General features: G+C 41.7%; 1 long non-coding RNA gene across 9 annotated transcripts in view; it reads left to right on the top strand.

The window, feature by feature from the left end:
- The first annotated feature begins 2,750 nt into the window (after positions 1–2,750).
- The window catches only part of LOC140641833 (uncharacterized), a 63,918-nt gene continuing 42,866 nt past the window's right edge, over positions 2,751–23,802 (top strand). For 5 of the 9 annotated variants that reach the window (XR_012038441.1, XR_012038437.1, XR_012038440.1 and 2 more), the window contains exons 1-2: positions 3,284–3,427; positions 23,592–23,627. This is a non-coding gene — a long non-coding RNA (uncharacterized lncRNA). Of the gene's footprint in view, positions 3,072–3,283; positions 3,428–18,738; positions 19,754–23,591; positions 23,628–23,802 lie in introns of those variants that run through there. The other 4 variants (XR_012038439.1, XR_012038442.1, XR_012038438.1 and 1 more) reach the window with 3 other exon arrangements.

Raw genomic sequence — 23,802 nt, 5'->3', positions numbered from 1 at the left:
TCCATAGGGTCTTGGAATGAAGGAATATTCTGTTTCTTCTCCTGAATTCACTATGTATGTATTCACTTATTAACTTTATTACTCATATTTATTGCCTATATCCCTGGTTGGTTTTTATCTACTTGAATGGCTGAGGCTGGGGTGGTATTTTAGTCTCCGATAGTTGTGTTTCTGGACATTTTGCCTAGTATTTCTAATATATATATGCATTTTTATTCTTGAAATCTCTGTGTACTGTGCTTTTTGTCAATATGCAGGCATATTCCCTGTCCTATTTAAGGCCACTTGCTGAATATTCTCTTTTGTCTGAAATTTGTATTGTGAGTCCTAATTCTTTTTTGTTTGGACTTGCTAAAACATAAATATGCTTTTCCCTGTCTTTGTGTGTTTAATCTTTTAAAATAATTTAATACTTTGGGGTTAGAGGTGTCTCTTCCTGTTAGGTTTTGATTTCTAACCATTTCTATTTATTGTCCTAATTAATATGTTTGGTTTCATTTCTATGATCTTCTTTCTATCATGCTTCCATACTGATTTATTTCATTAGAGTTTTATTCTCCAAAGAGGAACACATATACCCCAGCTGGTGTATAAGAAACTCAAAAGAATATATGATTGTTTTATAAACAAGAAAGATATTAAGCTTTACAAATATTTAATATGCATTGATACCAGTATTTTGCTCAGGTCCACATGTAAGGCAGACCTGCTCTGTATTCATAGTGAGAGAGGTAGAAGAGAGTGATTTCGAGAAGTCAGAGTAAAAAATAAATAAATAAATAAAAATTAAAAAAAAATAATTTAATTTAATTTAATTAAAAAAAAAGTCAGAGTAAATGATGTTGACACCTTTACATTTTACTCACTTATCTTGACTCACTGGAGTTTCAGTGTACTCAGTTAAGTGGATTTAAAGGTTATTTCTCTTACTTTTATCTAAGGTAATTCACAAAATTGGCAAGAACTTTAAATGATTCCTGAAAAAAAAAAAAGGCAAGTTAAAAGTAATGTCCATTATACAAACACAAACACAAGAGAACAATAACAATTACTCTCTCCCCTCAATACTCCCTCCTCGTCTCACCCCCCCAATAGGCTAGGTAATACTTTCCCTTTTCCTGGCAGGAATTCACCATCAGCCACATTATGAGGTAATAGAGAGCATTTTAAAACGGATGTTTGGAAATGTTTCCTGGTGTTTCCATTGCTATCTGATACATTGCTGAAATCGATATAAATGTTACATGTATAAAAGATAATCTCTCATATCAACACACTTTAAAAACTTGAAATAGAATTTTTAGCCTGTTTAAAAGTTTTTAGAGAATTTTAAACCCATTTGTTGAAGCATAAAAATGTAACACATACTGATACCTTTTCAAGAACAATTGAAAGTGGAAATTTACTACCACATTTCAACAATAACAATTACATAATTGGTGGAGGGGCTAGAACACAAGTGCTGTGATTATTCAGTGTAGCCAATGACATACTTCTCTGCCTTCTCTTTGCCTAAATTCTGTGGAGGAACTTATTCAGTTATTAGTCATGCAAACCAAGCTTGAAATAAAAATGGATCCGGAATGACACCTTTGAATTGCTTTATTGCAAGATGTGGAACCAGGATTTTCAAACACATTGAAGGCAAATTTAATCATTCTGCTCTCAATAAAAGTTATTATTTTTAGGGAAAGAAAATATATTATTAAGAAATGTAATAAAATTTATTTTAAATTAGTGTTAATTTCAGGTTTGTCTTTTCCTCTCCATGATTCTGTTACTGTAGATATACATGTACATACAATGGTACATGTGTTTATATATAACTTATTAAGAAATCACTGGAGTGGAGATATATTTTGCTCAAAGTCTCACTGGTGAAAATTTAAAAATGCAACTTTTTAAATTTAGCCTATATTTTTCCCTTTAATTAAAAAAAGTGATTATGTTTTTTCTAATTATTGATGTTGAGAATTAAGCTGTATTTATTTCCATTGCATAAGAAATTTAACATACTTATGTATATCTTTTCCCTCATATCCTAATTTTTATTGATAATTTTTGATTTTTGACCCAGATTATTATCATTTTCATCATGTAGCTTCTCTTTTAAGAAATAACTTTCATGTCTATAAATAGATTTTAAAACCATATTTATAATTATTTAAACATTTAACTCTGATTTTATTTGTATCACTGAAGCTTTTCTACCACAACTTCCACATTCTTGAATTTTAAAAATTTGGTTTGTATCTTGATTAAATCTTTAAGTGATTTTTATCCATGTATGATTTTCTGGAAGCATAAATGAATGGTATGTCTTATATCCCTCAGTATAATTATTTTAGCTTCATATACATAATTATTTAATTATAGAATTCTTTGTCACAATCTTTTCCCCTCAATATGCTCTCAGTACCACCCTATTTTTTTTTAAATCCAAATTCCATCTCTTTCTATTCCTCTCCACTCCTTTTTTTTTTTTATTTTTATTTATTTATGATAGTCACATAGAGAGAGAGAGAGAGGCAGAGACACAGGCAGAGGGAGAAGCAGGCTCCATGCACCGGGAGCCCGATGTGGGATTCGATCCCGGGTCTCCAGGATCGCGCCCTGGGCCAAAGGCAGGCGCCAAACTGCTGCGCCACCCAGGGATCCCAATATTGTTTCTGAAAATTTACAATACAAAGATCCCTGTTTTATCTGTATTGTATTTTTTTAATGTTATTTTTTTTCCACATTCTGTATTCTGTAGTTCTTCTACTGATTTCTCCTGGACTCACTCCCATGGCTATCGTCTTTATCTGCTCATCTGGTGCTAGAGAGTCTAAGCCTCAGATGACTTCATGCAGCCTGGGACCTTGGGACTGGCTGTTACAGGGTCTTTGTCCATCCTCTCTTTCTGCTGATCCAGGCCATATTATGCGGTGATGAGGATGTTCCAGTAGGTGAGACAAGAGCTCTAGAACTAGGCTTAGGCTCTAGAACTTAGCCCATGTTACTTCTGTCACTTTCTGTTGGTCTAAACAAGTCACAAGACCAACCAGATTCCATCCACCTCTGGATAGAAGGTGTGACATTGTGATTTCTAATAAGAAATGTATATTCGATCCTCATCTATGTTCCAAAGCTAAAACCTCTGGAATCTCCAAAGTGACTTGTCTTTTTGGATGCTAATGAGAAGGTGGTGGCTGGGGGGGGGGAGGGGGGAGGGGGTGGGCTCCTGAATAGCCTCAGGGTCTGGGCCGGTTACCAGGGAAACCGACCACATGATTAGGGGGTTGGAACTTTCAGGTCCAACCTCCAATCCCTAGGGAGGGGAGCGGGGCTGGTGGTTGACTTAATCCATCAAGCCTACATAGTGAAGCCTCCATAAAAATCCTAACAGAAGGGGTCTGGACAACTTCAGGTTGCTAAACGCTTAGAGGTACTGAGAAGGTGACGTGCCAGAGAGAGCATGGGTAGAAAAGCTCATGTCTCTCCCCATATCTTTCCCTGGGTACCTCTTACACCTGGCTGTTCCTGAGCTGTATCCTGTTATAAAAAACTGGTAATCTAGTTAGTGAATTGTTTTCCTGAGTTCTATAAGCCATTCTAACACATTGCTGAACCAAAGGAGGGGGTCATGGACCCTCAATTTATTGCCGGTCAGTCAGAAGTACAGGTGACAACCAGAACTTGTGATTGGCATCTGAGGTGGAGGCGGTCCTGTGGGACTAAGCCCTTCACCTGTGGGATCTGATGCTGGCTTCAGGGGGATGCATTGCCCAGTTGTCCCCAGGGAACTGAAGAATTGCTTGGTGCAGGAGGAAAAAACCCACACATCTGGTATCAGCAGTCAACTATAGGTGTGAGTGCAGTGCAGTGTGGAAAAACCGAGTTTTCCTTTAGTCGGTAAAGAAAACATAGAGAGGAAATAGAGTTTCTCCTTTCCCAATGATGTAGGCTGGCTGGGTCCGAGGACTCAGAGGCTTTCCCGCAGGCTCCTCCAAGAGGGTCCTTGCCTTTGTGCAGGATAGAAATCAAACACAAGCTGAAAGGAAGTGAGAGCAGAGTTTACTGAAGACACCGAGAGAGTACGGATTGAGATGGAAGGTCTGGGAGACTCGGAAAGAAAAGAAGTTTGGGGTCTGGGGTTTTTATTGAGAATTGTGGTCTGGTGTTCACATCTCCGCAGGCATCCAGGAACAAAGCTGAGTGTCTAGGTGTCCTGAGTGTTTAGATGTCCTCTGTAAGCCACTTGTGCCCTAGAGCCATTTATGCCCTGGAATCAGTGATCTGGAAAATGTACATAACAACCCCACCTGGTCACTCATTAGATGTTATCTATTGTGCTGGAAGACTCCAAGCAAACCATTTAACTCCTTGACCATTGCAAGGAAGATATACATTATCTGTGCCCTAAGAAGTATGTAAGGTGGGGGTGCAGGTCCTAGCAAGAATAGAAGCAGGAAAAGGATAAAAAAAAAAAGCCATCCTTCATGGGGTCTCTTTAGTTTCCCTATGTCCTCAAGGCACTCCTAAGTCACACCTAACAGTGCATGGACCCTAAGAGGGAAGGAATTTGCAGTCATCAAACAATCTGCACCAACAGACTCCAGGATTCTTCTTAGCAACAGAAGTTCATTCTCCCCCTTGACGATTCAGAGTCCCAGGTTCCTTCCACTCCTGATGACCTTTCTGCCAAGTAGACAGGCTTCATAGAGAAGGCACACTGGCTTCTCAGAGGCCTCAGTCCAAGAGGGACAGACTATTCACTTTTCCTCCTGTTTCTGTGGTGAGCACTGCTCCTAGGGCTTTACGTTAATGTGACATGGAAGACATTTTCCTAGAATGATAATGGAAGGGGGACCATGAATCTTGGTGAACAGTCATCTATATACCACATTCAGTAACTATTTTTTTTTTTTAACCTCCCCTGCTGACTCTATTATCAGAGACTCATTCAGAAGCCCTCCGGAATCTTTCTGAGACAGAAATTAGCATATCGGAGTTCTTATTTCTTAGCATCAATGTTTTAAAAGTAGTATTTCATGTCAAGGTGACTTTCTTTCTTGGATTTGCAGCTTCTTTTTGGGACTGAGGACCGACCCCCTCTTGGGTACGGCCTCCTACTCAGGGTGGCCTTCTACTTCTGTCACGAACACTTTCTTCTTGACATGGATCCTGGCTTAAGGAGAAAGCCTCACAGCAAGACTAGCATTTTGATTGTTGGGTTTTCCCATCCCAAGATCTCTTTTCACCCTTGCAGATGAGTTGCTCTCATAGGAATTGTTGTGGTCCCTCTACTTCCTCACTATCCCTTCTCTGTCACAAGGACGATCATGAATAGAGCCTAAATGGTGCCTTGGGTTCATCACCACTAGCCTATATGAAATATACATCCCCTAACGTGTTGGGCATATGTATGGCATCCTTCCTATTTTCCAACGCTGATGCTGGTTTTTCCCTAATTTTATATCCATTGGTCATCCCATTTGACTGAGGGTGGAGGGCGGAGGGTTGGCTGCCTGCACTTACATCACCATCAGATGCAGAGGGATTACACAGTCTTACGCTGAAAGGCTGGTGGAAATTATATGGCCTGTGATATCAGTTTCTTTAAAACACCTTGTAAACTTTTACTTTTGCAGAACTATCATAAATCTGCTTAATTCAACAGTTTACACTAAGTACTCCAGTACTCCACTTAGAAGGAAAGCATTTTGCTGCTCAATTGGAACTTTGCACTCTTGGAAGTTGTTAGGGAAACCATTTGTCATTGCAGTAAGATTTCTCCATATCTGATCATCAAAAATCGCAATAGCCCAATGTGTATCCATTTTGTGGGTAGTTCCTGTGGCTGTGCAGTGGTGTCAGGAGTGGCAGGAAGCACTGGGGCGCAAGCATCGAGAGTGGTGCTCCTGACCTCACGCTGCTTGCTCACAGCCGTTGAGGAGCAGATGGTAATTGAACCAGTGGGATGAAGTTTTGGAATATGAACCATCACATTTTCTTTCTCCTCTACCCTCCCTTGCACGTGACCATTCCTCAGTGGCTTTCACACTGACTCGGGGGGGGAAGCAGGACTTTCCTTTTGCTTTTTTTCAACCTTCAGCATGAGCTTTTGAGGCCTAAAGGGCAGGCTTGAGGGAAGCAGGGTATGAACTTTCACGCCAATGCAGGAAATCCGAGAAAGGTCCTCTGTCTGGCTTGTGGCTGCGGCAGGGTTTGGAAGGAGGATGACAACTGACCTTGTGGGGAGTGTGAGGTGGAGGGACAAACCTGGGTGTTCTGGTGGCGGGGTGGCAGTGTCCACACCGTGGTCCTCTACAGCTTCAGCCCACGGCTTTGCTGAACTGTAAGAAGTGCTCTGTGCCCTCTTTTTCATGGCATGGGACAATCATTAATCTTCCTCAAAAAAAAAAAAAAGAAAAAAGAAAAAGAGAAAAGAGAAAAAATAGATAGTCAGGGCCATGGTATCCCCAAAAGTAGCTAATGATAAGGAAGAGGAAGCCTCTGGATTGGCTTTAAGGCGATAATGGGCAAGGGTAAAACCCACTCCCTGGTCACAGGTAACTACAGTGTGCGATTCTGAAGCAGATCTTGAGGTAGGTGGCTGCTGAGCAAAGAGAAAAGGAGATGGTGTTGGAGGGGCCAGCAGGGTCAAGCTGCATGAAGCAGTTTGACACCCGAAACCCATTTCTTTCTGGGTAAGGCCAGCCACAGGGCATCTGATAACACAGGTAGGCTGAAGGTGCTTGTGGGGCTTTAGTGGCATAGATTTGGGGCTCAGGGTGAAGACACTGCACCCTCACAGCTGCGGGGGAGGCTGTGTCTCACAGAGAGGCCTAGTGATGAGCTTAGTCAGGGAGAGTTTTGTCCTCAGAGGAACGTAGCCTGCTTCGGGGCCACCACCACTGCAGAGACACATGTTCCATCTCCCTGAGGAGAGAAGCAGGTGGCACGGTGCGCTCTAGGAAGGCCTATGTCCCCTAGAGGTGGACAGGGCTTTCCAAGGCCCCTCCAGACTTCCTAAGCTGCTGACTTCTCAAGCCCTCCTGGAGAGGCCAGTGGAAAGCTGCCCTCACGTGACCCTTGGGCCCAGGGTTCAGAACACCATCCAGTAAAACTCCCAAATGTATCTAAATGAGACGTCTTTTGAGGGAATATGAAACATATCATGTACAACCACATATTCAATGAAAACCACGTTAATTAAGAAAATAATTACATAAAATCATGATCATCCTGGAAAACCCTAAGCCCCAAGCACAGAGTAGGGAAAGGATTATGAACATCCTAAAATCAAGCATGAAATATCTATTGCATATGCAATATATAAACATATTTATCCTTATAGGAAAAATATCATGGTTTGTGGGATTATGGGAGGGTTTTCCTTCTCATTTTTCAAGTTGCAAATAATGAACGTCTATCTGATAATTAGAAAAATGTGATTATGATCTTTCAGATATAGGAAAATAAGGATGTGTTCTGATGAACAAAGATTTTTCTATACATTTTTTCTCTCTAAATTATCTTGGTTTATCCATCAAAATAACAATGAATATGAATACCTGAAATTGAGATTGCTTTAAAAATTATTTTGATGTTTTAAGGGGGAGATTGTTTCGGTTTGTCCAACATCTTTTGAAATTATAACTCTGCCTTAAAAATTTGGCATTTTCGGGACACCTGGGTGGCTCAGTGATTGAGCACCTGCCTTCAGCTCAGGTTTTGATCCCAGGTCCGGGGATTGAGTCCCGCATCGGGTTCCCTGCAAGGAGCCTGCTTCTCCCTCTATGTCTCTGCCTCTCTCTCTGTCTCTGTATCTCTCATGAATAAATAAAATATTTTTTAAAAAAATTGGCATTTTCATCATAACTAATAATTTCTAAATACTATTGCTTTGCAAGAAGAAAAAAAAAGTGGTTCTTTGTTCTTGAAACCAAAGACAAAGGATCATATGGCTCTGTTTCCTCTAACTTACTTCATTCAGTTTGACTTATTTTGACATATATTCCATGTCCTGTTTCCGTAATCTGCTTGACATTGATCTCAACATTTCATTAGGAATTCATGGTAGAAAGAAATTACTCTGAACATTTGTACCTTGTTCTTACAGTAAATGAAGTGTCATTTACATTTTATATCTTTTCCTGCTAACCTGTAACCCCTGGAAGACTTTGGTACTTCTCCATTTTTAGCTCAAAGATATTTATTATCATTTTCCCTCTTGATTTATGCTGAGACCTTAGTGATGGAGCCACAATTCTCAGGGTCATTATATAAAATTGCATAAGTGATCCATGAACGAAAAAAAATTTCTTTACATTTCTTGACAACAAACTGAAGAAGGAGTTGGCTTCCTAGCTTTTCCTTTCATAAGAGGGCTGTGTTATTATAATGGCACAGTTTTAGCTACTGTGGCTTGATCTTCTGGGTGTGAAAAGGTACAAATTTACATTCTAGAGGTGATATTTTATTTTATTTTATTTTATTTTATTTTATTTTATTTTATTTTATTTTTTTAAGAGGTGACATTTTATAGCAAAAAGAACACTAGTGTCAGAAACAACAGACCTGAGTTCTCATTCAGCACTCGGATAATTACTTGCTGTGCCTTCTTAGACAAGTTACTTCTCTTCTCTGAGGCTCCATTTTCTCATCTTAAAGTGAGATGAAAACAACAACAGCAACAGCAAAAGCAAAAGTTATCCTTCCAGGACTGTTAAGAAGAAACATAGAGGACCTTATATGCAGTAAATGCTCAATACATGATAATGTGTCCATGTCTTTGCTTTCTGCTCGGTCAATTTCTATGTTGGTGGAATGGCTGGCACATGCTGGATGAATTACCAGCTGTGGCTCTGAGTTTTGGAATTTAGAAAGGCATGGTTTGTAACATAGGAGCTCTTATCTGTAGAGTAGCTTTGAAAATTCAATTGAGAGTGCTCAGTCCCGCATTTGCAGTGATGAAGTCAGACAGCTGCCATCAGTGACATTGGAACTGCTTTGAAATACAACCCCTAATCAGATGGTTACCTAATCAGGTTAACTGTGAGACTCATTGTTGTTAGTTAGTTAGTTAGTTAGTTAGTTAGTTAGTTAACTTTGTTGAGCACGTACCAAGTACCTGGATACAGAGTAAAAAGGACAGGCAAGTCCCCTCATTGCAAGGAAATGACTTTTGAGTGGGGAGAGAGTTAAGAAAAAAAAAAAAAAAAAACAAAGCAGAGAAGTGAATAAATTAAAATAACTGGAGCTTGTTGGAAATGTTGGGGACTCAGTTGTGTAGTAACAGAAGATGCATTGAGATAGAGGGGTCCTACTCCTGGAAGGCCTCAGGCTAGGGCTGACATTTAAGCTTCAATGAGAAGCAGCAACTTCTGCAGAAAGGGGGGACCAGATTGGCCCAGGAAGCCAGAAAAGCATGTGCAAAGCCCTAAGCCTGGAAACGTGGAACGTCTGATAAATATCCAAGTTGTCTTCAGGGCCACGGCAATTTTTTCTTCCATCATTCCACTCACTGAACAAGAATTGATGAAGTGGGACATGTGATAATTTGAGACCCTTGTTAACCATGTATTAAAATATTCTGGAATAAGATAGTCCAGAAGATTATATATAGGCAGGCATCATTTCTAGTAGGGTAAGTTTACAGATCACTAAATAAAAGCTATCCCATCCTTTTGTTTGTTCTTACAAATAATAATGACAATAATACCACTATTATTGTATTATACACTTGTAGTTCAGAAAGCAAACTAAATATTAGACCATTGCCATTTCTTGCTCTGCAAAAACAATTTTAAGTACTAATATTGATTTCCCACTAGAGTAGCTGAGGATTTACCCCTATCCGCATTGCTCATCTCCCCATTCTCTCAATCTCACGGTGTGACCGTGTGTAGATGACTTGTGTAGCTGGGCGTGCAGTACTGTATGATTCCTTTTCTCACACAATATTTCATTGCCTTTGGAGTTAATGTTGCTTTTGTTCCTTGCTTAGATTTCTGTGCACTCATCAGTTCATCCCTATGTTTATTGCCAGTTGCGTAACTTTGAAACATATTAGGTATCTTATTAATTTCATCTCCTTGAAGAACTTTCTTCTGTATTCTTTTTTTTTTTTTTTTTTAATTCTTTTAATGGGCTCCAGCCTGGAACAGTATGGTGGACATGGAGGTATGTTGCCCAGAAGCCCCTTCAAGGGGGGATCTTTTCTGTGTAAGTTGCTGTCGGCCCCCTCTTCTCCTACCTGACCTGCAGAGAGCTGCCCTTCCCAAGAGTGGCCTGTATCCAATGATTGATAACGGAGGGGGTGTAAAAGTCACTTCAGCCCACTGGGAGACAACTCCAATGCGCTGTAATGTTGCAGAGCTCCTGGAGGGACTGGCTGAGGTGTCATTTTAGCTGCATCACAATGTAATTTCTCCATCTACTCAATCCTGCCTCTTCCCTCTCCTTTCTTCCCATATTCTGAGAAACACCAAGCTCTAATAAATAATTCTCCCTGCCAAACTCCTCAGAGTCTACTTCTGGAGAACCAGCCTGAAACTAGTTACTCTCTGGGGCTACTGCACAGGAGTTTTCTAGCAGCGTCTCCTCACTACCATCCTGGAGAATCGTATGGATACATCGTTATTTATGGTAGATTCTCTATTTTCCAGATCTCCTGGCTTCTTCTCTTTGCTGTGCTCCCTTGTTTTCATGGAGTACATCCACTAGCAGTTTCCCAAGAAGAGATACAAGGAGAAAATATTTTTTAAAACCTGTGTGTCTGAAAATGGCTTTATTCCCATCACATTTAATTAATAGCTTAGTTGGGCACAGTCTTCTGGGTGGGAAATAATACTCCTTGGAATTCTGAAGGCATTGCTCAATTTTGTTTCGGTTCTGAGATTTGTGTTAGGAACTATGATGCCAGTCTCACCTTTAAACTTTTGAATGAAAGCTGTATTTCTTCTCTGCAAATCTGTAGGATCCTCTTTATTCTCATTGTTTTGAAGTTACATCTTTCTTCAAGTTAGGGTTCTGCTCATCTATGACTAGTCATCCAGTTACTTTCCACCTTCCCACAGGTTCTTGCTCTAGCTCCTCTGTCATCTTTGGCCCTGTGTATTTATGTTTTAAAGCAAACAAACAGGCAGTCAGATGAACAAACAATAATAACACGTTATAGTGCCTCATGGCATTGAAGTAGACTTTTGGGAAGGAGGGGATGTGGGTAAACATGTGTGCTCAGCCTTACCTTTTTAAGCAGAGGTTGGATTTGGTTTCTTCAAGAAGTTTATCTGGTGAGGCTGCTATGTCTTCTTCCCTTTTTAATGTGTTTCTTTGATTCTTTCCCACAAGCACTAACCATATCACTATACCCTGCAAGAACAGAGTTTGAGTTTGTTTTGGTGTCTTTAACTCTACCTATCCGTGGCTTCAAAAGAGACAGCTCTGCTATCAGTCACTCCAGTCCCGTGCAAACTGTGCGAAGAACAAACAAACTGCTGTTCCCCATGAGGAGGAGAAGGAGGAGGAGTCATATTTGTGACTGACAGTTAAGTGGTCACCTGTGGATTTCCTTAGGACTCAACCTTAGGAATGTCTCTTTGCACTAAGTGTATGGAGCCACAGGTTCTTTAGAAAATAGAATTAGTATAATAGATCCTGGGGTATCCTATTGAAAGTTCTTACCCACAATAAGCTTTTTGGTGGGAGTGACCTATGCGGTGCATGAAGAATCAGTCCTGAGACAAGAAAAAGTATGTGGATCCCTATAAATCAGTTCCCTAATTCTTTTTACATCCTTTGGAATTAGATATGATCTAAATCTGAGATACAACTATTTTGCATTATGTGCTAAATAATGTTAACTCATAGAACATAATTCTTATTAGCATTAATTAATTGGGAAAGTGAAATTGGAGGCTCTTAATTTCTAGTTCTGTGTGTTCTAGTGACAAAAGCACTGGTAGAACTGATATGCCAACCCTACTTTTTAAGAAAATATTAACCACTATGCTTAAAAAGCTTTTTGACTTGGGGAAGTTACTTTATCTCTCTAAGATTTATGTTCCTTATTTGTAATTTGGAGAAAACTTCTTCATAGGGTTGTTGTTAATGAGTTAATGTATATAAAGTTGTGGGCACACACGATGTTCATCTATGGTAGGTATTCTATAAGTGGTAGTTTCCTTCCCTTGGGTCATCCAAGTTTGACCGAGAACATGGTAATTTTTTTGTGTGATAAAACTTGGGGAGCACCATATTACTACTCTTTTGAAGAATCTACAAGATAGGGAGGTTTCATCTGTATTAACTGAATGTGAATTCAGATGGGTCTTAATCCCCTCCATACACATTCCATCCTCAAATTAAGGCTAGTGAATTTAAGGTGGCACAAGGGCCTCAGAATCAGGGAAGATTTCATAGCTAGAGTTAACTGCAGCAAAGAAAATTAGGGTCTGTAAATAAGAACTGACAGCTAAAGCAAAGATTAATCTTAATGGCATGCATTAACAATATGCAATTTGAGATTGGCAGTGGAGAATTCTCTCTGAGAACTGGCGTTAGGCAGTATGGGTCTTGACATGGGAATTCACATGGGCAAGCACATTCATTCAATACACCTTTCCTGTCCCAAAGACATTAGCATACCCAGAGACCCACAACATCAGGGAAAGTGGCCTATTTATTCACATCAAATCATTGTATGTACAGACTGTTTCCATTTAATATAATTGTCATTCAGCAGTAAAGACTCACTTGGTATAACTTAGAAGTGACAAGGAAATTGGATGGAGCTTCATATGGTTGACTCTAGAAAAACAATGAAGTAGTGACTAGAAACCTTGAAATTAAACCCTGATGTCTATGAAGATTTGGGGGGAAGGGTTGGGTCCACACAAAAAGTGGTGGCAGAGAGGAACCCAGTTAGGTTACTGGAGACTTTCATCAGACTTATTTCATAGGACCCTTGTTTTGGGTCAGATCCTGGACTGAAGGATGATACCACTGTGACCTCCAGTCCTCTTCATGATTGTGGATGGTGAAGGGCCAAAGGGCAGAGGAATCATGATGTGCCTGCGTATTGCCTGCTTCAGAGTGTTCTAGCTATTGTTGACTCTCTAGGCCAGTCAAACAAACATAACTTGTTTTTTTATGCCTCATCTGAGTAGATCCAGTTACAATTGTCTTTGTCTTTCCTGATGAGAATGTTACAAAAATTAGTGGAAGTTGGGATCCCTGGGTGGCTCAGTGGTTTGGCGCCTGCCTTTGGCCCAGGGCATGATCCTGGAGACCCGGGATCGAATCCCACATCGGGCTCCTGGTGTATGGAGCCTGCTTCTCCCTCTGCCTGTGTCTCTGCCTCTCTCTCTCTCTCTGTGTCTATCATAAATAAATAAATAAATAAATAAATAAATAAATAAATAAATCTTAAAAAAATTATTAAAAAAAATTAGTGGAAGTTAATCTGAAAGTCTTAGAAAAAGAATATACAAAAACAGTACAGTTTTTACATTTCAAAAGATACATTTAAGTAATAGACTGATAAAAAGCTTATTTTGTTAACTTTACTTTCTTAACAACTAAAAGATAAATACCTTTTCTAAATTTATAATTTCTAAGAAAATGGATTTCCTCATCTATTAAAAGTGTCCTTTTATTCTTCTATTATAATAGAAGATAATATATTTTTTTGTATAGAAAATTATATTTTCTGATACTACATATCCTGTATTTGGCATGTCTTTACAGAAAGTGCAAATATGTGATATGGGTCTTGACTAATCAGGTATTTGCCAGATGGGGATTATCCTGAGAGCCAAAAGGGGGATTATTGTCGTGGAAGGCAGGGTAGGTTTACCTGCAGAGTTAGGACAAGATTTGAGAAATGTATACATGTCCCAAGAACTATCTGTAGATTGAACCAATATTACAGATTGCATGTACCCATGGGATATTGGAGTAGCATGTGAATATTTTTTACCTTAAAACACCCCCACATTTGGGAACTTTTGTAGCCACTTCTGTATTCTGAATGTTCAGATATGATCTGTCTGCTATCTTGCCTGGCACAGGCTGTCGCAACATGTACATGGGACATCTCCATGGTCCAGATACCACACTCGGAGAGGCTCTGTGATGTGGTCAAGACCGTTCGACTGGTTAGAGATAGATAGAATCAGGTTAAAAACCCAAAGTGGTCTGATTTCAAAACCCGAACTCTTCTTAGTGTACCACGTTGCTCTTCAACTGAGCAGATTTGCTCTCTCATACCGTACTTTAAAAGATCCAGTTCCCACGAGGACATGGCAAAAATATGTGTACACAGGGATGTGAAACTATGGTTCTCTATGTTACTTTGAGCCTCCCTCATCAGCCATTTAGTACAATGCAAGAGAAAGGGTTTAGTGGTGCCCGGCATGGAATAGGAAAAGAGAATGGTCCTGAGCTAGGAAGGAGCCCCAGAAAGGGTGGACACGTTCTGCCCGGGGAGTCCGCAGGTCTCACTTCTCACTGCAGCCCAGCTGTCAACCTCCCGTGCGTCCTGGGTGAAGTCCTGACCCTACTACGCCCTCTGTTCTTTTTAACTTGTAGAATGAAAAGGAGAAAGATAGCCCTGCAAACAAACTGGGTATCTGCTCAGGCTTCCTTATCAGATTGAAATTAGACTAGAGTCTTCATTGTTATCACCGGCTGTATTTCTTGAGTAAATAATTTAACAATCTATTTCTTTTTTTTTTTTTTAACAATCTATTTCAAACCAATCCATTTCCCACCGAAATTATACTGATGAAGAAATCACAACAAATATTCTTTCATTTACTTTGCCAAGAGGCAAATAGGATTATAAATCCTATTTTCTGACTCTTTGACATCATATTGATTTTATTGTCAAAAGAGAACAATGGCAATATGTACACAGAAGAATTCCCCAAACTCTCTTCACAAATCAAAAATATTATGAAATAGCCACAGGAAAAACCATGTTAAGTCAAATAGGCCCCAAGGACAGACCATCAGTTGTATATACATCATTCACCATAGAATTCTTAATGAGATTTTAAAGTCAGACTTACTGACGAATGTGCTGTATTTTACAAGCAAAACCAGCTCAGAAGTATCGTATTAAACAAATTGAGACACAACAGCACAGACATCACTAGAACTCATTGGTACCACCACTGAGGGTGGTGCTAGGGAAGTTTCCTTAGGTTTCTGACAGTCGGGGGATCTGTAAAGATGGAGGAGCCTGCCCTGGGGCAACCCTCAACTCCCAAGGCCATTGTGATGAAGGGCAGAAGAGTTGGCTGTGAGCAGCCCCACTTTATGGTCCCTCCAGCAATGAGGGCCTCTTAGGGACCCAATACAGCTGTCTTCATTTTGAATGTAGAGGGAAAAGGAATAATGTGTGCAGATATTATTTTTGTCCTAAATTATCTGATAGCAGAAATGCTGCTTGGCACTGACAGAGAGGCACAGAGAATTTTGAATCAGAGCATTTTATAGTTAGATAGAAATTCTAGAGCCATGAAGTTTTACAACCATAGGAAATGGATAAAGCCTGCGTGTGTGTGACTTTCTGACTTCCATAGTGAGGAAAAACGATCAGGGAGGGGAGGGAGGCAGAGCAGGGCCAAGTAGATGGTCAATCTCTTGTCATTATAAGGTCTGGGTAAAGAAGTCAGAAAAAACGAACGCTTCAATGAGGAATGGAGAGCTTGAGAGTGAGCCCGAGACAATCAGCACTACCACCAATCAAGCAAGCAAGCAATCAGAAGAATTATAACAACAAATATAGCAATAATAGTGATGACTCTTTGGATCTTTTTAGACACACAGCATTGCGCTGAGATAGACCAAAAAAAGAAAAATAAATAAAATAATAAGGGTTCAGGAAGATGGTCTTGACTTGTAGCCTATTCCCATTTTGCCTGCACACAAAGGGGACCTTTCATCTTATAAATAAAATCTAAATTTGATGGAGTTCCTCTGCATGATGAAACTATTGCCCTACAGCACTTTGAGAGAGGAGAGAGTCATTTGGATTTAACACTGCGGCGAGCAAGCGTGTGGCAGCGAGAACCAGGGCCACGCTGTTCAATCCCGCAGGACATTCTGGGAGAAAATTGAGCAGATTGGGCAGGTGGTCTCCCCCATGGGCTGGGAAAAGCTGTCCCCTTGTCAGAGGCCTCACTTGTCAGATGAGAGGTCATTGGTATTATCTGCTTCATCTGTCCTGAAGGGTTTTTAGGGGTCTGCAGGGGCCCCGAGTGTGCCAGGCAACCCACGGAACGCCTGCTTTTCAAAACTTGAGCCAAAGAATCAGTTGTGTCGCAACATGATGGAAGCAAGAATTGCTAATCTTGGGCAGTACATTTCAAGGAAACAAGACAAAGAGGTGGAGCTGCATCCCATCTGATAAAACTGGGCCTGATTGAGGCTGACCTGAGGAGGATCGACAGGCCACCCTCCCCACCCCCCAACCCCTCACATCCTACCTCGAGCTACGTCCTCCCTTCTTGGAAGCCTACCCTCCAAACAGATGAAGTGTTTGGCCACATATCTGAGTTTCTTCACGTTGTCAGCCAGCCTGGCAGCTCCTTATCCCACATGTAATCCGGAGCCGATGGCTTGGACTTGTTTCTGGGGAACCAGGTGCTTGCTCCAGTGGCCATTGTCCTGCCCAACAGCCCAAAGGTCTGTTGTTATTGGCCTTTTTGTTTTTTAATCCATTCGTGAGAGACAGAGAGAGAAAGGAAGAGACACAGGCAGAGGGAGAAGCAGGCTCCCTGTAGGGAGCCTGATGGAGGACTCGATCCCAGGACCCCAGGATCACGACCTGAGCTGAAGGCAGATGCTCAACCATTGAGCCACCCAGGTGCCGGTCAGTTATTGGCCCTCTGTTGACCAATGTCACCTGGTGGTAGGTCTTCATAAGCCTGCAAACCACCACACTGCTGCAAAATAAAAATCCTCATCCTTTTGGAGGATGTGGGCTTGAGACAAGGACTCCTTAAATTTAGTGGTCAACTCCTCTTGATTGACCCCACAGTAGCAAGGGTGGAGATTTCCTTTTCCAGGTAGCCTACCCCAGGGAGGAAGCCTGCTAGTGGGAGCTGTGTGGAGTGCCTAGGGCCACCATCCATCTCCTCTTGTCAGAGGGAGATGTGACAAACATGCCCGGGCTGGTTGGTGATGATGAGATGGCTCCCGTTGGGCCCCCAAGAAGTGCTTCTCCACATCCTGAGGCAAAGCTTTGTGAAGGCCACATGTTTTCTATGCAAGCGCTGTTCATCCAGTTGTGATGTTTTGGGGTCTAAGCTCCTTTTGTGGGTCCGTGTTGAAGTTCCAAACAATGGGTTCCATTGTTTCAAAGTTCCAAACAGCAAAGCTGTTTCAGAGGCCTTGACATCTTCATTGGGAAATCTGCCTTCCTTGGCGATTGTGCAGTTGCCTGGGTATTTATCTTTCCCGCTATCACTGGTTCATCTAGCTTCCATCAGATTTAAGAAACCATAATCATGAAAGCCCCTGGAGTGGACAAATTAGTGGAAGAAAACCCATGCGGTGAGGACATCTCGTTTTGGATTCCCAACCAGCACTCAGAAGAGCTTTGCCAAGTCTCTCAGTCCATCGGGCAGGTGCAGGGCAAATGCTTCTGAACCTTCATCTTCTCATGCATACAACGGGAATACAAATAACTTGTGGCCAAGCAGGTGCATGCTGGGGCATTCTGAGATTCAAACGAAGTAATTGAAGTAATTTAACTTCCCGGCACAGAGTCTAATTAATTCCATCTTCTCCTCTTTCCCTTTTGGGATTAGAACCAATCTAGATTCACTACAGTATCCACCTCTATATCCACAATCTTCTCATCCATTCTTCCCTTGGAGAAACAAGAAAAGTCTAAACTTTTCCCCCCATAAATGGGAGCTCTTTATGACCTGGTCTGGCCGATCTCTCCAACCTTATGCCCCACCTCACTGTCCCCTCTGACCCGCCACTCCTGCCCCAAACACCACTGCATTAATCACACCTTCCCCTGGGCCACCTCTGACCGCCGCACTCTTATACTGTATGAATCACCGTGTACTGTAATGAGTCATGTCTACTTCTCTCTCAGACGGTGAACTTCTTAGGGAGAGAGACCACTTCTTGTTTATATTTTGATATCTAGTGCCCAGCAGGTAACCAATAAACTTTTAGATAATAAAACATTAAGCCAGACTCGGGTCAGGAGTGGGGGGCTTTGTGAAGATGGCCTGAATATTTTAGAAGGATCCTTTTGGTTTCTTTGAAGACTTCCCACCAAATAAATACATATGATTTCATTTTAGAAGAAGGATAATTGATTTTTCTCTGTGAACAAGGAAGACGCTTCCCTTCGCCCCCCCCCCCCCTTACTGATGTGTGGTGAAGGACACAAATTATACAGGAAACAGAGACATAAACCTGCTTAATCCAATTATATGTTTCAATCAACAGACAGAGTCCTAAGAGAGGAGAGGATGATGCACAGTATGGAGACCACTGCAGGGGAGCTAGGAAGTTGTGCTCTTCACTTTTTTTTTTTTTTTGAAAGAGAAGCCAAGAGAAGAGGAGAAGGAGCTATAGCAGCTGCCATAGGAAGTGAGAATCAGTGTTTAGTCTTTGGAATGTTAAACAGCGGATACATAAATGATTTTTTGAAGACAAATGAAAAGAGGCAAAAAAAAAAAAAAAAAAAAGCACACAAACAAAACAAAACAAAGAAACCCAAGTGAGGAATACAAGAACCAGGCTCTTAAAAGGAAAGCCAGTCTAATTACAGCCAACGGAGAAAAAGTCATGTCTGTAGCCTGTGGCGGACGACACACAACTTCTAATTCTCAGGAGTGGAGGCCCAAAGAAGGCCACTGGGGCTGGGGAGACGGAGGGACTGTGGGGACACTGATAGTCAATGAACACGGGACCAAACACTTGGACTTCACATCCTCCACGTTATTTGGCCCTTCCTACAACAACGCTATCAAGCAAGACTGTTACTTGCATTGGCAAGTAAACTGCTGTTCAAATATTAAGTATTTCCAAGCCAAGATTTTTTTGTTTAACTGGTTCCTGGTACAGCTGAGATTTGAACCCATGTCTGCCTGAGTCACCTTCCACAGTTCATGTGCTCCACCACGCTCCTTGCACAATGGGACGCGACTCGTAGGCTCTAGGCTCTAGGCTGCTTGCATGTTGGGTTTGAACTCCAGGGCAGGGCCTCAGAGTTCCCCTTACTGCGTTATTCCTAATTAAACGTCCACCACTTGCACCTGCAGTTAAACCTCTCACCTCCAAACAGCCGTCCCCCTCTTTCCTGCACTGGACCCTTGAGTTCTTACCTGGGATGCAGGCTGGTGGAATGATCATCCCCTGAAACCTTGCCTCTCACCATGCGAGGGGACAGAGCGTGTCCTGGAGAGTCTCACACTAGCAGTGAGCTGCTCCAGCCAGAAGTGGAGCCTCTCGTCACTCATTTGGGAGAGCCAGACACACGGAAAGCAGAGCACAGGAACTATTTGGTGAACAGCCTCGGTGACTCCTGGGGTCTTTGCTGTCTTGAACACACGAGATACTTTAAACCTTTACCATGTTCATGATCTGTTCCCCATCAAGAATGGTTGCTCCACGAGGACAGAGGTCTTTATCTGTTTTGTTCACAGATGTGTCTTCAGTGTTCACAGATGTGTCTTCAGTGCCCAGTACAGGGCTTGCCAAAAGCATTCATCAAGCACCTGAAAGAGTGAGAAATATTGTTATTTCTATCTTCCTTGGCAGAGTGGTCTTGGGCAAGTCTGTTATAGTCTCTGGGCCTCTGAGTTTCCTTTTAGAACTTGAGGAAAAAGGGATAATGTCTCACAGGATGGTGGTGACAATTAATGAGATGAGCAGGCAAAGATTAGTGTAAGGCTTAGCTTATGGAAAGCTCTGGATAAATACTGATTTCTTTTCACCTCCAGTGGCCAAATTCTCCCTCTGACTTTTTTTTTCTCTTTTTTTCCCTCTGACTTTTAATGCAATCCTCAAACAAACCTAAATGGAAAGAATAGAGCCACTGCACACTTAACATTCTGGAGCTCTTCTGTGTCTTTCCCAGGGTACAGAACAATGCCGATGTTCCTCTTGCAAAGGTTTTTTTTTTTTTTTTTTTTTTCTCCCCTGCAATAGTTGGAAAACTCTGTAAGTGGAACAAGCTCTGTAACTTGAGGTGGGAGTGAAGCTGAGTACAGCCACTGGCCAAGCCTTTCAAACAGTGTAACAAATGATGTGTGGGCACAACTGGGGAAAATGCACACATTCTTCATGGGTCTGGCGAAATCATGTTTGGCCCCCAGGTGCACTTGACCTGTTAACAACATTTAGACAGATTTATCAGCTGTAAGCTTTGCACCATGCAGGAAAAAAAAAAAAAAAAAAGGAACACTTTTTTTTTTTTTTTTTTCTGTTTCTAATCCTGAAGCAGAAAAATTTGTCAGCAACAGAGCAAATCAAACAAATTAAGCAAAGGGCTTGATTCTCTCTGCCCCTCAGTGGCCTGGTTGTGGCACATGGACTCCAGGCGTCACACTCACAGAAACCTGAGGAGTTCCCGGGGAATAGCGTGGGTCTGGGATGAGTACTTCGGTTAAGGCTGACAAGCTCAAGTTATAAGAGCCTGAGCTGAGTACAAAAGGGACAGCACATCCTTAATTAACACCATAAGAAAGAGGGGAGAAAAGAAAGAAAGCACATACCAAAAATTAAAAGGAAAAAGAAAAAAAAAGGCATACAAAACTTTCCAGAACGTTTTGTGGTTCTTTTCTCTATGTATTTTTATGAGATCATCTGTTTGGAGATGTATTGTTTGAAAAGCTAGACGGGAATTCGTATTAAAATGCCCCAAATCTGATTGCAACAAGTCGGAATACCATAAGCCTGATGTTGTGAAACATCTTTTGTGATACGGGGGGGGCGGGGGGGGGAGGGGGAAGAGAACGGGATTTGGATTCAAGAAGTGAGTCCACACTCCACAGTCTACGGGTGGTGTGATTCTGGGTAAACTGACTCTCTAAACCTCAGGTTCTCCATTAGTAAGGTGAGGATTATAAAGCCCAAATCTGCGCACCTGTTGTGTGAATTTCATGAGCTAATGTGATTGTGAAATTGTGTTATTAATTTTAAAGTGAGGTGGTGGCGTTCATAATTTTTCTGGAGGGTTATGAACAATTCAAAAAAAAGTTTTCATATTTGTCCTTGGAGAGGTAAAGACTCATCACCCCATTCTCTCTTAGCCTCCCTCTATTTTCCCATTCTCTCTTAGCCTCCCTCTATTTTCCCATGGGGTCAATTAGTGTGTGGGAGTTATATATCTTAGTGTATGATTAGTATCGCACATACTCTATACTATGTATATACATACTAGCATTAGTATATATTAGTATATGATTAGCATATATGCATATATCTATACACAGAGTATATATATAGAGAGAGATGTATAAACTCTATATATCTATGTTTATATCTATATCTAGAGAACACCCCCTCTTTAGCATTTCTGTGTCATTTATAATCTCTTTCCTAGATGGTCACAAAAGCCAAGTTGGCTGTCTTGTACTCTTTCTAATTGAAACAATTGAAATTAAATTTTACATTTGGTCTTACTTTAGGAACCTCTAAGCCAGCATTAAGTCCAAAATCCTTAGTTTAATCCGCTGGTTCTCAATCAAGAGATTTTGACCCTTGAGGGACATTTGACAAGGTCAAGAGACATTGTTGGTCATCACAATGTGGAAGGAGAGGTGTCTATGCTACTGGGACTCAGAGGGTACAGGCCCCTGGATACTGGTAAATATCCTACAGTGCACAGGACAGGACCCACAGTGAACAAGAATCCTACTCAAAAGGGCAGGATGAGGTGGAGATACCTGAATTCAGCCCCTGGGATTTCCCTGAGATCTTTTCTACTTACATCAAGCTCCAGTTTCATCAGAGTCCTCATACCCTGGCCTCTAGCTGAGATGAATTACTCTCATATCTCTGGGTCATTCCAACAGTTCCCAAAGAATGTGACATCGCTGGGCCTTTGTCAGGGCTGGCCTTCCTGCTTTGAACATGCTTCTCTTCCCTTCTTCAGCTGGTGAACTCAGCCCTCTCATTCTTTTGTGACTCCCCCTGAATCTCGGCCATTTAGGAAGCCTCCCACACACTTGTGGCCCCCGTTCTGTGCACTCACAGAAACCCTACCTCCTTCTTTCACTTATCACACTGTACTGAGATGGATCTTGTTCTGCCAGGACATCCGTTTGGATCTGGCTCTCCCACTCATCCATGAGTTTAAGAAAACGGAATGAAGGAGGGACCATTCCTCCTTCATCTTTGTAGCCTCGGAGCTGAGCACTGGGTGGGCAAGGAATCTTGGTAAATATATGTCGATTGACACAGAAAACAAATCCAAATTAGTGGGCATCAGATAGTTGAGCTACAGAGTTCTTTTACAATGTTGGGAAGGGAGCCACTTGAGAAAAGATTGTGTTCTGATCCATCCCCTGGCTACTCTGCACCTCAGATTGTCAAGGAGAGCCCCATGTCATTAATGGTAGTTGAAACTCACTGATTCTACTGTGTCCCAAGACTTACAAGGATTCTATATTAAATTCTAATTCTACTGTATATTTACCCTTACGTGTCTTCTCATTATTCCCATTTTACAGATGCGGAAAGTGAGGCTCACAGTCACCTGAGTGATAGGGTCCAGGTTGAATCCCAGAGACCACCCTGTCCCCCTGTCAAGTGCTGTGTCATATCAGCTCATTGTCAGATCCATGTCCTGACTGCTGGCCCCCTGGAAATTGTGTCAGTGGGTCTGCATTTTTGAGATGAAGAAATAGAGCTTGTAGGAGACAGTTACGAGTGATCTATCCATATAATGACCGGGCCAGAAATGGGTTTTGCAGTCTTTCTATTCAACTGTATCTCAAGGATCCAGTGGTACTCTTTCAACCCAACCTATATTTGTCAAAACTTGCCCATCTGCTGGCGCAAAGAAGCCTGCATTTGTAGGTCTCGTATGAGAGCAGACCCTAGGAGTCTTAGTATCCACCTTGGGGACCTGCCGCAAATAGATCTTTGGTAATTACTTAAGCCCCTAGAAATCTTTACCAGATCTGGGACAGCTTTGATTCCTGTCTGGGACAAGTTCTACGTCCTGGGAGGTCTTTGTGCTGAATCCCATTTGCTAAAGATTTCTAAAAGCTTCCAGGCTGCTTAACTCTTCCCAAACTTTTTGGTTTCAAAATGCATTCCTAATCAGCGGGTCTGGGTGCATTCTTTGTGCGTAGAGAATGCCATTCTCTTCAACTTTGGAGTAGGCCAGTGCATAGCACAGACCAAAATATGTGACACTCCATTTCCAGACTGAGTGGGCTGAAGGCACAATGTGGGTGGAAGGGGTTCCCACACAGTTCTGAGTAGAAGGTTTTGCTTTTCCAGGGTGGTCTGGTGGTCTTGGCTTGCTGTTGGCCCCATTTGCTGGGATCCTTTGGGAAATCTCACAGAAAATGTATTGCTGAAATTCTCCCTTTCATTTCCTTTCCTTTAAGGGATATCTACTCCAGGGCCTACAACCTCCTTTAAAGGTATGTAGTTATCACTCATCATTCCTGATTTCTTTTCATGTAACCATTCTGCAAGTGCTCACTGAGTGCCCCTTATACGCTAGGCTCCCTGGTAGGTGCTGGGCATTCAGGAGTGCAAATGCACTGGTCCTACTCCCTCTACCTAGAGTGCAAATGCACTCTCCTAGTGCTCACA

The sequence above is a fragment of the Canis lupus genome, chromosome 10 (assembly GCF_048164855.1).
Source record: "Canis lupus baileyi chromosome 10, mCanLup2.hap1, whole genome shotgun sequence".
NCBI classification, from domain to species: Eukaryota; Metazoa; Chordata; class Mammalia; order Carnivora; family Canidae; genus Canis; species Canis lupus.
Note: the sequence above shows the minus strand (reverse complement) of the source record. Positions and strands in the feature narration are given on the sequence as shown.